This window comes from Lactuca virosa, chromosome 3 (genome assembly GCF_052849685.1).
Source record: "Lactuca virosa cultivar CGN04683 chromosome 3, Lactuca_virosa_CGN04683_v6, whole genome shotgun sequence".
Classification (NCBI taxonomy): domain Eukaryota; kingdom Viridiplantae; phylum Streptophyta; class Magnoliopsida; order Asterales; family Asteraceae; genus Lactuca; species Lactuca virosa.
The window spans coordinates 360,899,611-360,913,196 of NC_136428.1; the positions used below are offsets into that span (position 1 = coordinate 360,899,611).

General features: G+C 38.8%; 1 long non-coding RNA gene across 1 annotated transcript; it reads right to left on the reverse strand.

Moving 5' to 3' along the window:
• Nucleotides 1-4,921: 4,921 nt before the first annotated feature.
• LOC145163147 (uncharacterized) lies at nucleotides 4,922-7,268 on the reverse strand. The gene is made up of 3 exons (XR_013739605.1): nucleotides 6,757-7,268; nucleotides 5,669-5,756; nucleotides 4,922-5,082 (listed from the first exon to the last, which is right to left on the reverse strand). It is a non-coding gene; the product is annotated as an uncharacterized LOC145163147 (long non-coding RNA).
• Between the last annotated feature and the right edge of the window lie 6,318 nt (nucleotides 7,269-13,586).

Consider the following 13,586-nt stretch of genomic DNA (forward strand, 5'->3'; position numbering starts at 1 on the left):
CTCTTTGAAAATAGTTGATTTCACTTTACTTGAGAAACTCCCCCATGACATCTTCTCTCTTTGCAAGAATAAAACACTCAGCTTCTTTGCATTTGGTCTAACTGTTATTTTATGCCCCATATACCTCCTATAAACAAACAAACAAATGAATACACAACAAGCAAATGAGAACCAACTGATATCTTCTGGCTTTAAGTTTATCACAAAACCAAATCTTATGTTATGATGTGTGGAATAAAATGGTGATCCATGTGCATAGTAAAGATAAATCAACAGACATTTCCAAAAATACCCCTAATGTTGGATAGCAAAAACAGATGAGGTTCAAGCCATATTGACGGCCATTATATCAAAGTTTATTTATTATTATTTTTTTGAAATTAATCTGTTCAATGCAAATAAATAGAAATATGTTCAACCTGAGATAAAAAACAACAAAAAATAGAATTTTTTCATTAAAAAACTAGAAAAGACAAATTGCAAGAAATAGCAATGTAATTACTCTTTTAACCGATAAAAGCAATGTAATTACTCTTTTACATGCTCATTTGCGAAGGCCATTTTGATAATTATTGAAAATAGCTTCTGTTAGTAATCTTAAACCATAAGTTATAGCTCCTGATGCAGCCATTCCGGCTAGGAAAAGACTAAAAAAAGAAAAAACATTTTTTATTATTAAGAAAACGAGTCGAAAATGTTTTATATGATAATGTTTTATGGGGAGTTTATAGGAAACAAGGAGGTGATAAGTTACTTGATGTTGAGTTTCTCTCGGTCATTTCATCGAGCACCTTATGTGCACAACTTATCTTCTTCCCCTAGTAGCCCATTTAAATGATTACAGTCCCATACCCGAGCCACATACACAATCTGATAGGTCAGCAACAAGCAACAACAACAGGTTTTTGTGAGAGGGATAGAATTGCTCATGAAACATCCCAAAATACGACCCAAAAATTTTTGTTTTAATATTACTAAAATCACATCATCCAATGTCATACATACTAAGAACCATAGAGTGAGTAACTCAAAAGTCAAGTAACTGTGTGAAAACAAATACTGTATCAATCATATCGAAATATCTGAATAAAACTCCCAGGATAAAACTGAAGCTGTGGTGTGTGCCATGCCATCATCCCGAGCTCTTCCCCTTACTTGCGGAAGTACCTGAAACCAAAAATTGAAACTGTAAGCACAAAGCTTAGTGAGTTCCCCAAACTACCACATACCATACAATGACATGTAAGCAAATATTGGGCCCCGCCCGGCATTGGACCGAAATCTGGAACTAGCTTGGGCCCCGCCCACTTCATCGGGCCCCGCCCGACATCAGACTGAAGTCCGGAACTAGCTTGGGCCCCGCCCACTATATCGGGCTCCGCCCGGTATCGGACCGAAGTCCGGAACTAGCTTGGGCCCCGCCCACTACATCGGGCCCCTCCCGGCATCGGACCGAAGTCCGGAACTAACTGAGCATAGCATAGCATAATCATAACTACTGGCATAAACACATATACTGCATACTGCATCGGACCGAAGTCCGGAACTCATATCACAAAAACATGCTTGAATCACAAAGACATCAAGCACACTGAACTACTGTATCAGACCAAAGTCTGGAACTACTGCTAACTAAACGGCCCGACATTGTGGCCGTAGACCCGTTCCTACCGGAAGGAAACTCACCTCGTAAGCTGGATGCTGAAAAAGCTACTCGGGAACTGTCTGCTGCTACTCCGGTATCTCCCCGGCTACAATTCCCATAAACATACTCAATCAAATACGGATAACTAAACTGGGGGTGAAATGACTATTTTACCCCCGGTCAAAGTCAACTTCCTGGTCAAAGTCAACTTCCTGGTCAAAGTCAACCTCCAGTTGACCGGACTCGCCGAGTTGGGCCGCCAACTCGCCGAGCCCCTTTCATCCGTTTTAGTTCTCTACTCGCTTCTACTCGTCGAGTTTGGCGAAGACTCGACGAGTTCTTCTTCGGTACATACATCGAGTCTAACTTCATCCGACTTGCCGAGTTGTATGAACAACTCGTCGAGTTCTCCTTCATCATATGAACATGTCTAGTCTACGACTCGCCGAGTCGTAAGAACTACTCGTCGAGCCTGAAGAACAACTCGCCGAGTTGAAGAACAACTCGCCGAGTCCCAAGCATGCTATTACTATACAGTCGATTCTAATCGATTTCAGTGCTTCTAAATCATAGATCTGAGCTTCTAGGACTGGTTTTACACGTAAAGTTTCCTAACTTTACGTGCATGCACAAGGGTATGAGGCTAAAATACCCAAAATCATCAACTACTAAGCACTTAGGGTTTGGAACAAGGCCAAGATTGCATAAAGGTGGCTATAATGAGCTTCTGGAGTTCAAGAGGGGCTAGATCTGAAATATAACTCGATCATAAAGCTTTATTACAAGAGATTTGGGGTTTTTGAGCTTAATATCAACAATTTTGGGGACAAACTAGATCTATTAGATCAATAGACAAGATGGAGACTTTATTACCAGAAAAGATGACCACAAAGGAGTATGTCCCAGATCTACTTCTTCTTCCTTGAACTCTTCAACCTTCTCCTTCTTCTACTTGCTCCAAAATGCACCAAAAGTTCCTTCACAAGGCAACAATCACTCACACACTCTTTAAGGAGGCTAGGGTTTGATAAGAAATGTTCTGAGGGTGATGGAGGCGAGGTTGGGGCGCATAAATGTGTTTAAATAGGGTGCAGACCCTTAAAATTAAGGCTTCATCCAGACAAGCGGACTTGCCGAGTCCCAGCATATGGACTCGCCGAGTATTATCGAAAACATATTTTTTTCATTTTTTTATTTTTAGAAAGCCATTATTATCGAAAAAATATTTTAAATATATCAAAATTCATAATTTTTTATTCTCTATAAATAGATATCCATATTAATATAGTTTTAAGATAAAATAAAAAAATTATTTTTTTTAGAGTTTCAGCTCTCGTTATTCATAAATGAATAAAAATCTGATAGATTTTTATTACAATACATTCGTTATTCACTTATGAATAAAACGAATGCTTAACTTTTTTTTTATAGTTTAAGTATCGTTCATATATGAATATGACACGTAATAAAGTTTTCTTACTTAAAATATATTTTTTACATCATCTTTCATCATATATTATGTTTATATATGAATAAAACGTGTATTAGTTGTCGTCATATTTTATATTCATAAATGAATAAAACATTTATCAGATTTTTGTTACAGTTAATTTGTTATTCATATATGAATAAGTAGTATAAATGATACTTAAACTGTAAAAAAAATTAATTATATATTTTTATTCATAAGTGAATAACGAATGTACTGTAGCAAAAATCTGATGCATTTTTATTCACTTATGAATAACGATAGCTGAAAATATAAAAAAAATATTTTTTTTATTTTATCTTAAAAGTATATCAATATAGATGTTTATTTGTAGAGAATAAAAAAATCATGAATTTTGGTATATTTAAAATCATTTTTCAATATAAATAGCTTTTTAAAAATTAAAAAAACGAAAAAAAAAACTATGTTTTTGTATGTATTAAGGTAATGATTAGCATAGGTTAAGGAAAAATGTTTTGTTGTAAACACATGTGTATTCCCTATCAATTCCTCCTGGTACAACGGAGGCTTTTGGGGCAAAAATAAATGAGTGGCTGAGAATGATTCCCACATTCTCAACCTTTTTTTATTTTCTCAATTGAACTTACCTATATATATATATATATATATATATATATATATATATATATATATATATATATATATATATATATATATATATATATATATATATATATATGGAAAAGTTCAATAGAGAACCATTATTAATCAAAGAACCAAGGAACCAATCCAAAGCGTCGGAATTTAAAGCGATCAACGGCAAAAGGAAGGGTTGTAAACTTTTATAATGGACGCACATGTACCGGATTATAACAAAACTCACTTCATTTTTTTCATTTAATATTTTTTTTAGGCCAAGTTTTTTATCGAAAAAAAAACCGAATATACCGTTGTTCACGATTTTTCGTCATCTTTTCCATAGAGATCAATGACGATATATAAAAAATGAACTTTTTTTTCGAAAAAAACCCACTTAATTTTCTTAATTTTTTCAATATTTAATTTTATTTTTATAAAAAAAAACTAATTATACCAAAAATATTAATTTTTTGTACTCTATTAATAAACATCAACACCGATTAAAAAAAACCTCGAACAGTGTAGATTCACACTGTGAATCAAAACTGTAAATATTTCAATTTTTAACATTCACAATATGAAAAATCTCGAACAGTTCAGATTCACATTGTGAATCTGAATTACTATTATGCACACTGTGAATCTGAGAAGGTTAAAAAAAACAAAAAAAAAACCTCGATCAGTGTAGATTCACACTGTGAATCTAAACTGTAAATATTTCAAATTTTAACATTCACAATGTGAAAAAGCTCCGATCAGTTCAGATTCACACTGTGAATCTAACTTATTATGATGCACATTGTGAATCTGAGGAGGTCCACAATGTGAATCTGAACTGGTTTACAATATGAATCTGAACTGAAATATCGTTTTTTTTAAACATGAATATGAATCTATGTTTAAAAAGTACAAAAATATGAATTTTGATATATTTATTAATTTTTTTCTATAAAAAATAGACCTTAACTTTTTTCATCAAAAAAAAAATGAAGTGAGTTTTTTTCGAAAAAAAAAGTTCGTTTTTTGTATATCATCATGGATCTCAATGGAAAGAGGACGAAAAATCGTGAACAACGGTATATTCAGTTTTTTTGATAAAAAACATGGCCTAAAAAAAATTTTAAACGAAAAAAAGTGGTAGGTTTTTTTTGTAAAGGGTGGAGTTTTTGGTATAATCCTGAAACATCCCAAAAACACCATCTTCATCAAACATCATATAAGAATCATAAACAATGTATCTCAAAATATCATAACAACTGTCAAATATATCAGAGTATAAACATCCCAGGCTGAACAAATGGTGTGTGCACTGCAATCTTCCCGAGCTCATCTTTTGAATACTGAGTACCTGAAACCAAAACTGAAAACTGTAAGCACGAAACTTATTGAGTTCCCCAAACTATCACATACCATACAATAACATATAAAGCAACTACTGGGCCTTGCCCACTACATCGGGCCCCGCCCGGCATCGGATCGAAGTCCGGACTAACTTCGGCCCCGCCCGACATCGGACCGAAGTCCGGAATATACTTGGGCCTCGCCCACTGCATCGGGCCCCGCCCGGCATCGGACCGAAGTCCAGAATATACTTGGGCCTCGCCCACTGCATCGGGCCCCGCCCGGCATCGGACCGAAGTCCGGACTAACTTGGGCCCCGCCCACTGCATCGGGCCCCGCCTGACATCAGACCGAAGTCTGGAACATATAACACATAACATAAACATGCATGAATCACAAAGACATCAAGCATACATAACTACTTCTCGGGTTTCCCCGGCATCGGACCGAAGTCCGGGACACATAACATATAACAGGTAAGCTAAATCACTGCATCGGGCCCCGCCCGGCATCGGACCGAAGTCCGGTACTACTAACATCTAAACGGGCCGACATTGGTGCCTTAGACTCGTTCCTACTGAAGGGAAACTCACCTCACTCTGCTGAAGTCCCGTAGACACAATCCCACACTGCTGAAGTCCCGCAGACTCAACCCCAGCTGCTGGATGACAGATTCCCGAACTGTCAACACCAAAATAACACCCAATTACTAATTGGGTTCTAACACATAACTATAAATGCATACTTTGGATAATTACTACATTACCCCTAGCTTGGCTTACCCAAGCCCAAGGCCCAATCCACAGGTCCAAAGTCAACTAGGATTCAAAGCCCAACATATGGCCCAATTTTCCAAATTAAGGCCCAATTGAGCAGTCTAGTCCAACATGTCTTATTCTAGGGGCCCAATATTATACAACCATCTAGGCCCCAACTATGGCCCAATTTTCCAAATTGGGCCCACACCCTCCTATGGGCCTTATCCTAAAGCCCATTAAATTATTCTAGTCCATTTGCTTGTTCTTGGATGGCCCAACACAAAGCCCAAGTGAAATTAGGGTTTCACATAAAATGATAACGAGGGTTAAGTGTTTCTTACTTAACCCATTAAGGACTTAATCCATTAAGTCCTTTACTCTACTAGATAAGTGATATGGAGTGATTTGGGCTTAATACACACTCCAATCCCAATGGCCCAAAGATGGGTCCAATAAGTCTAAGGCCCAATTACTCACAATTAGGGTTTTCTAAACCCTAATTAGGGTTTCCACTCAAACATGGCTCAATAGGCCCAAAATTAATCTTTAAGCCCATTAGGGTCTTGCTAGGTCCATTAGGGTTTGCTTGTGGGGCACCACTCGCTACCGCCTCGGGTAGTGGTGGTCAATGGCGGCTCACGGTGGTGGTTATGGTTCTTTTCATTACATCTTTTGCTAATTACAATTAGAAGATTTTAATCCACAAATAAACACATACACTAACTATTCTAACACACACACACACACAACCACCCTAGTGGTGGCCGGCGGTGGCTCGTGGCGGCAGCCACCACCGCATGGTGGTGGTGGTTTTTCTTCATTTTCCGGCCAACAAAACACTCTAATCAAAAGAAGTACAGCCACACCCAAACTACAATAAACACACTACACCCTTTGCCCTGAATAGTAACACAGCCACCCACCTGTGGCGTTTGGCGGCGGCAGAATCCCCGAAGAGGCGGCAGCTGCGTCGCACCTCTGTTACTTGGAGTGGCGGCGGCCACACTTCTGTTGGGCAAATGATGGCGAAGGGGTGGTCGGAACGACGCCGGACAGTCGAGTCGGACCCTGAGCATCGACAGCAAAAGAATAAGAAGGAGGAGGATGGCGGAAAAATGACGACTCACACACACCCGGAAACCACGCTGTCGACTGCCCTCGTCCGGAGATAAAAGCTGTTACGCTCGGCGGTTCGGCTGGTCGGAAAAGCGCGACCAAATGGCGACTGCGACTGGGGTGCTCACGCATGGCGGCTGAGGTGCTCACCGGAGGTGGGGTTTGCTTCTTCTAACCACGATATCGGGAAGTCACGGTGGCGTTCCATTGGCACGGTGGTCGTTGGCGGCCTCGTCTGATCGGAAAACGGACGCGAAGGAGAGAGATGGCGGCTGGGGGTCATAAGGTGATGGCGGCTGCTAGAAGGTTAGGTTTAGGGTTCCTGTTCCATTAGAATGAGAGGGAAGGAAAGGTCGTCGGATATATCCCGTATCCTTCCAAACTTTGATCCAATTGTCTAACTTCAGTCCCTCCTCCCAATTTTGTTATCAATTTAAATCCAAATTTTACCTTTTGAACCCTGCTTCCATAATTACTCTCAAATTCGATCCCTAACTTACCAAACAACCCCTTAACCTCTAAAATCTATTCAAATGAAGTCCCAGAGGTACCATTTAACCCTTAAACCTTCCAATATCTTCAATTTAAGTCCATAAATTACCAAACGCACCATGACTTCTGTAATTATGACTTTTAACTCCTCGAAACTAACGTCTCGCTCAATTATTATTCATTTTAGGGCTTCTATACATTTATTTATTTATTTTATAAACGGGGTGTTACAAATCTGGTGTGTGTGCGTTCAATGTCAAAGTGTACATCTATTTCCTTGGCCGTTGATCGTTATGATTTCCGACGCTCACGATTGGTTCCTTGGTTCCTTGGTTAATTATGGTTCTCTTTTGAACCTCACCCTATATATATATATATATATATATATATATATATATATATATATATATATATGTGTGTGTGTGTGTGTGTGTGTGTGTGTGTGTGTGTGTGTGTGTGTGTGTGTGTGTGTGCGTGCGTGTGTGTGTGTGTGTGTGTTCAAATGTGAATTGACATCTATTGTGCGGACCTGTTGACAATGCTATTATGCGAGAATGACAGAATATATATTATTTGATAATTTGAATACATTCAATCTTACATAACTATTGTTATTATCACACATTCTCACTAGTTAAATCGTCTATATAACATTATTTTAGACTTTTTTTATTATTATTCTCATTCTGTCAGAATGTTTAGTGTGCGTTTAGTTGCGGAAAAATGGGCCGTTTTCCGGAATTTTTTTTCAAGAAAAACGAGAATTTTGAAAACGCGTTTAGTTCGTCTATTTTTCTAAATATTTCACGGAAAATGAAAATTTTATGTTTTCTAAAATTACAAAGAAGTTGGAAATTTTTGGAAAACCGATAATCATTGTTTTCCACATTTTTCTAATTCCAAAATTTTTCTAAAATATAAACACTCACTCCCACCCCGTCCACCTCTACCTATCCTCACCTTAACACCCCAAATCCACCACACCCCTACCTACCTACACTCACTCCCACCCCCACCCCCATAAACACACATGCACACACACACACACCAATCCCCTACACACACCAACCCCCACAAACACACACACCCACCCCCACAAACACACACACCCACACACCCACACCCACACCCACCCCCACAAACACACACACCTCACAAACACGCACACACACCAACCCCCACAAACATACACACACACACTCCCACAAACTCACACCCACACTCACCCCACCCCACACCCACATACACACACACACACCCACCCACCCAACACCACTACCACAATCATCGACCTACCATCACCATCATCATCACCATCACCACCAGCACCACCATCGTCGCCACCCCGCTGCCACCGCCTCCACAACCACCATTGTCGCAATCATCGACACCACCACTGCCCCCTGCCGCTGCCCCCACCACCGCCACCATCCCCATGCCCACCCTACCACCGCTATCGTTTTCTAAAAATGAAAACCGATAGAAAAATACACATCTAAACACGTTTTCTAATTTTCTAAAACTGAAAATGAAAAATGAATAAGTTTTAACTAAATGCATTTTCTAAATTTTCCAATGAAAACCGGAAATGGAAAACAAAAACTGAAAAAGGAAAACGAAATACAGAAAATGAAAACTGTTTTTCCGTAACTAAACACAACCTTATTGATTTGTATTCTGTAAGAACAAAAATGAATAAGAATTAATGAGAATGCATGAAAATAACAATAGTTGTGTGATGTTGAACACATTTACATTACTAAACAACCTATTCTCTTAGTAATTATCATAGAATAACACTGTCCACACATCCGCACAATAGTTGTCCATCCACATTATAACCTAGCCCTATATATATATATATATATATATATATATATATATATATATATATATATATATATATATATATGATACCATGATTCATAGCAGTGGTTCCGTATCTGTCGATCTTTTGGTTATGGTTGCTCAGGCATGAAGATGAGTCTGGTAATTGTTTTGAGCCTCAGTGGCGATGTCGGTTTGGGTTGAATGGTGCATACCTAGATGAGTTTGTGGTTTTGAGGTCTCGAAGGCCTTGCTCGAGGTCGTGCATTAATGTAACATCCGGACCTTCGTACACCATAATGTGTGTTTCATGAGTGGACTCGACGAGTCGTGAGTCCGACTCGCCGAGTAGGGCCGAGTTGCCAGCGGGGATTTAATGAGTGGACTCGCTGTGTCAGAGAGCTGACTCGCCGAGTAGGTGCTAGGCAGAGAAACCCTAATTTCCCGGGGGTTGGGGCCTATATAAGGGAACTTATAGCCTCATTTGCGGCTCACCTTCACTAAGAGTAAACCCTAACATCCTTTTGAGCTAGAGAGTGTGAAAGGAGCTAATTTTGGGGTCTTTTGGTACATTTCTTTTGAAGAGGAAGGGAGGATTCATTAAGGAACAAGAAGGGGGACAGTGGATCAATGTTATTTCGTCCAATAGCTTCTAGAGAAGGTAAAAAGTTCCCACCTTTCTCCTTGTGGTGATTAGATCTCATGTTTTGATGAATAGGGTTTTCTATCACCTTTTTGTTGAGATATGGGTACATGGAGTCCCTTTCTAGGCCTAGACTTCAGATCTGGACCTTGTGAGATCCAAACGGTCCAAAGGCTCAAGCTTTATTCAGTCACTTACATAGTTATTTTGTTTTGGTGCCTTGTTGGGGAATGTATTGGCATTATGAGCCTTATATGCCATGTTTCAACATAAAGCTTGCAGCTTTACGTGACAATCGACCCTTAGGATGATAGATCTAGTGTTTGGAGTGATAGATCTGCCTTAAATCGTCTGAATGAGGAATCTGATCGAAGGGACTCGCCGAGTCGGTGAGGGTTTGTCCCGATGGGTTTGATTGTACGATAACTTGGCGAGTTAGGGGTCAACTCGACGAGTTGAGCTGGACTTTCTTGAGACTTCTGAGGAAACGAGGGGACTCGACGAGTCGTAAGAGTGCACTTGACGATTCGGGTCAAACATGGACTGTTGACTCGTGTTTGACTTCTGTTGACTTTAGGGTTTGGTTAACATGAGTATTGGAGACAATGGAGGGGTAAAATAGTCTTTTACCCAATTCGAGAGTTAGATAGAGAAGGATAACATTTGGTTAGTGAGAGTCGAGAATCGAGTATTAATTAGAGATATTTACCCTATGTGTTAGGCAGTGACTAGTTCGAGGATAATTGCTTGCTGCTTGCAAGGCGAGTCTTCTCACTATACTTACCTTGAGTGGTACCTTTGTGTGATTGAGCTGTTTATTGTGATTATCTGTGTATTTGATATTATGTATTATGTCTTTGTGATTTATGCTGAGTATTGTTATTATGAGCTTACTGAGTTGGGACCGGAGGGTCCCTCTGAGATACATTGACCGGAGGGTCTTATCGAGTTATAACATAGATTGGCTAATGAGCTGTGTGTGGTATTTTGGGGAACTCACTAAGCTTCGTGCTTACCGTTTTATGTGTTTCATGCTTTTCTCAGGATCGCGGGAAGGCACCGGGTTGATTGTACACACCAGTGAAAGAGTTATGTTTTTGAGGATCCTGGATTTTAACCAAACAATTATGGAGTTGCAAATTGTAAATTAAATAAATGAGTTGTTTTTGTGAAATGTATTATGAGAATTATGTGATTTTAAATGAAAATTTTGTTTTGAAAATTTTCGGTGTTACAAGTTGGTATCAGAGCCTTGGTTTGAGGGATTCGGATACACCTTCAGGTAAGTCTGTGTGACATCCCCAAAATCACGGCCAAAAAAGACCGATTTAATTTATGCTATTTAAAATAATTTCAGAGTAATCTTTTGATTAAAAGAGTTGCGGAATTTGTTCCCAAAACAAAATATGATAAAATAAAATTTATCAAAGCATTTCTTAAAGAAATGTATTTTTATATATAATAAAACTCGGGATGTCATGTTCCGATACAGACCGAAAGCATAAACGACACATTATAAGCTTTACAACAATTATATACAACTACAGGCCTATAAACAAAATAACTTGATGATTCATCCAACTTATGCTCTCGCGCCACTACCTGTAATACAAATAAAACTAAGTGGGTCAGGCTTGGGAGCCTGGTGAGCATATAGGGTTTTCAACCCACAATAAATAATTATATTTAATTTCACCAACCAACAATAACCCGATTACCCATTCCCGTTATCCTCACTTTACGTCCCTAAAACAACAACTATCACAAGGGACCTAGCCTAAGGATTTTCATCGGGATGGACATTACTACAAAGGGGTTTCCTCAACAATAGATGTCCTAATGGCAACCACTGTCACACCCCCAAACCAGAATGGCGGAAACATTCGGGGGTGGATGACTTCACATAGTATCATAACAGTTGAATATTGTAAAGAAAGTAAGCACAACCTTCATAAATATAATAAAAAAAACTTACATTGTTGCGTGTAATACATGTTTCAAAAGAATATTACAAATATGATGATTTAAAATGTTTTGATAACAGACGCCTTAGCGTTCCTTCTCCAAAAGCTGATGGTTACCTGTATTACTGATTCCCTGAGAAATACAAGTAGTTTTGAAAGAGTGTCAACAATTAAGTTGGTGAGTTCATAAGCGTTTTTGTACTGGAATTTGTATGTCCTTTAGTAAAAATAACTGAACGTGTTTTCCAGAAAATCCAATATTTTCTACATATAGTTTGAAAAAGTTCCAAAGGCTGGAAGGCAATAGTATCTTTCGTGCTCAAATGGTGAAAGTGTATTTATACTCAAATAATGTATATACTGAATGCATTCAAGATTCTCGTAAATCAAACTTATTTTAATACTCCGTGTGAGTTTTATAACCATGCTATTGACCCAGACTGCCTGTAACAACGTTCTTCAGGCGTTGTAGTGTTATGACGTTTGTCACCCCAGACCTGCCGGTCTAACTGTAGCTAACAGTTTAGGTGCGGGATTGTCAATCCCATATAGATCTATACACAAGTATCACACTCTCCCTACAAGAGATTATGGTTTATAATACAGGACTTGAAATGCGTACTTGAGAGTACGTTGAAGCTGAATGTCTCACAACACTTAGTGTTAATAGATTTACGAAAAATAAAGTCTATATTTCTTGTAGATGAAAGTATTTCCTTTTCACAATGTTTACGTAAAGATGTAATGAATAACCCGTAAACTATACCCATTATGGTTTTTCCGAAAGTGTGTTCCATTTGGTGATGAAAACTCAATGTAATACTAACTTTGCATGTAAAGTGTAACATTGATATCAATGTTATTTAAAATTTATAAAAATGTAGATGAGGTATTTGAATCCGTATAAAACGATGTGTATCTTAAAACATAAGTTTTTCTCGTATTGCACTTGTATTTCCCCCCTAAAACATGAAAAGACGTGAAAATGTAGGGGTATGAACTCACCTGGAAAGTGTGATGATTTGAAGGAAACGAGATTTTCTCGGGCTGCTCTTCGACCGGAAAGTGGTGAATCTCTCGGGAATCTCGGAGCTTCGGACCTTCGTCAGAACTTGGATATGTAACCGGGGTGTCGGGGTCGTCTCGGGATGCTAAACGTGGAGTAAGAGTGAGAGAGCAAAGGGAATTGAGCAAAGAAAGTCGGAACCCTCACACTCTTTATATAGGGGCTGGTCATGGTGCGAACGCGGGGCGTTCCTGCTGGGTACGCAGGGCGTTCCCCTGAACGCAACGCGTTCTGAAGCCTCATTACGTCAGGCTTACGAACGCGGCGCGTTCCCTCAGAACGCAGGGCGTTCCCTTCGGATAAGCCTCGATGTGTGTGCCAAAAACTTCAAAAATGCGTAACTTTCGCATACAAGCTCCATTTTTGACGTTCTTTATATCCACGCATAGGTGAGAATATACTCTACAACTTTCATTTTGACTCCAACGGCTAATTTTGAGTTTTATTTTAATTATATTTCATTTAATAGGCCGGGACAGGATAATTTCGTTAAAAATCCATAACTTCTTCATCTGTCGTCCGTTTTCGTCTGTCTTTTTACCGTTGTACTACTATTGTCGAGACCTTCAATTCTCGTTTAGGTTGTGTCAGCTAAAAATCGCTCGATCTTTATTTCGAGTTTTTAGCTGTCTACTGTTGTTCCGA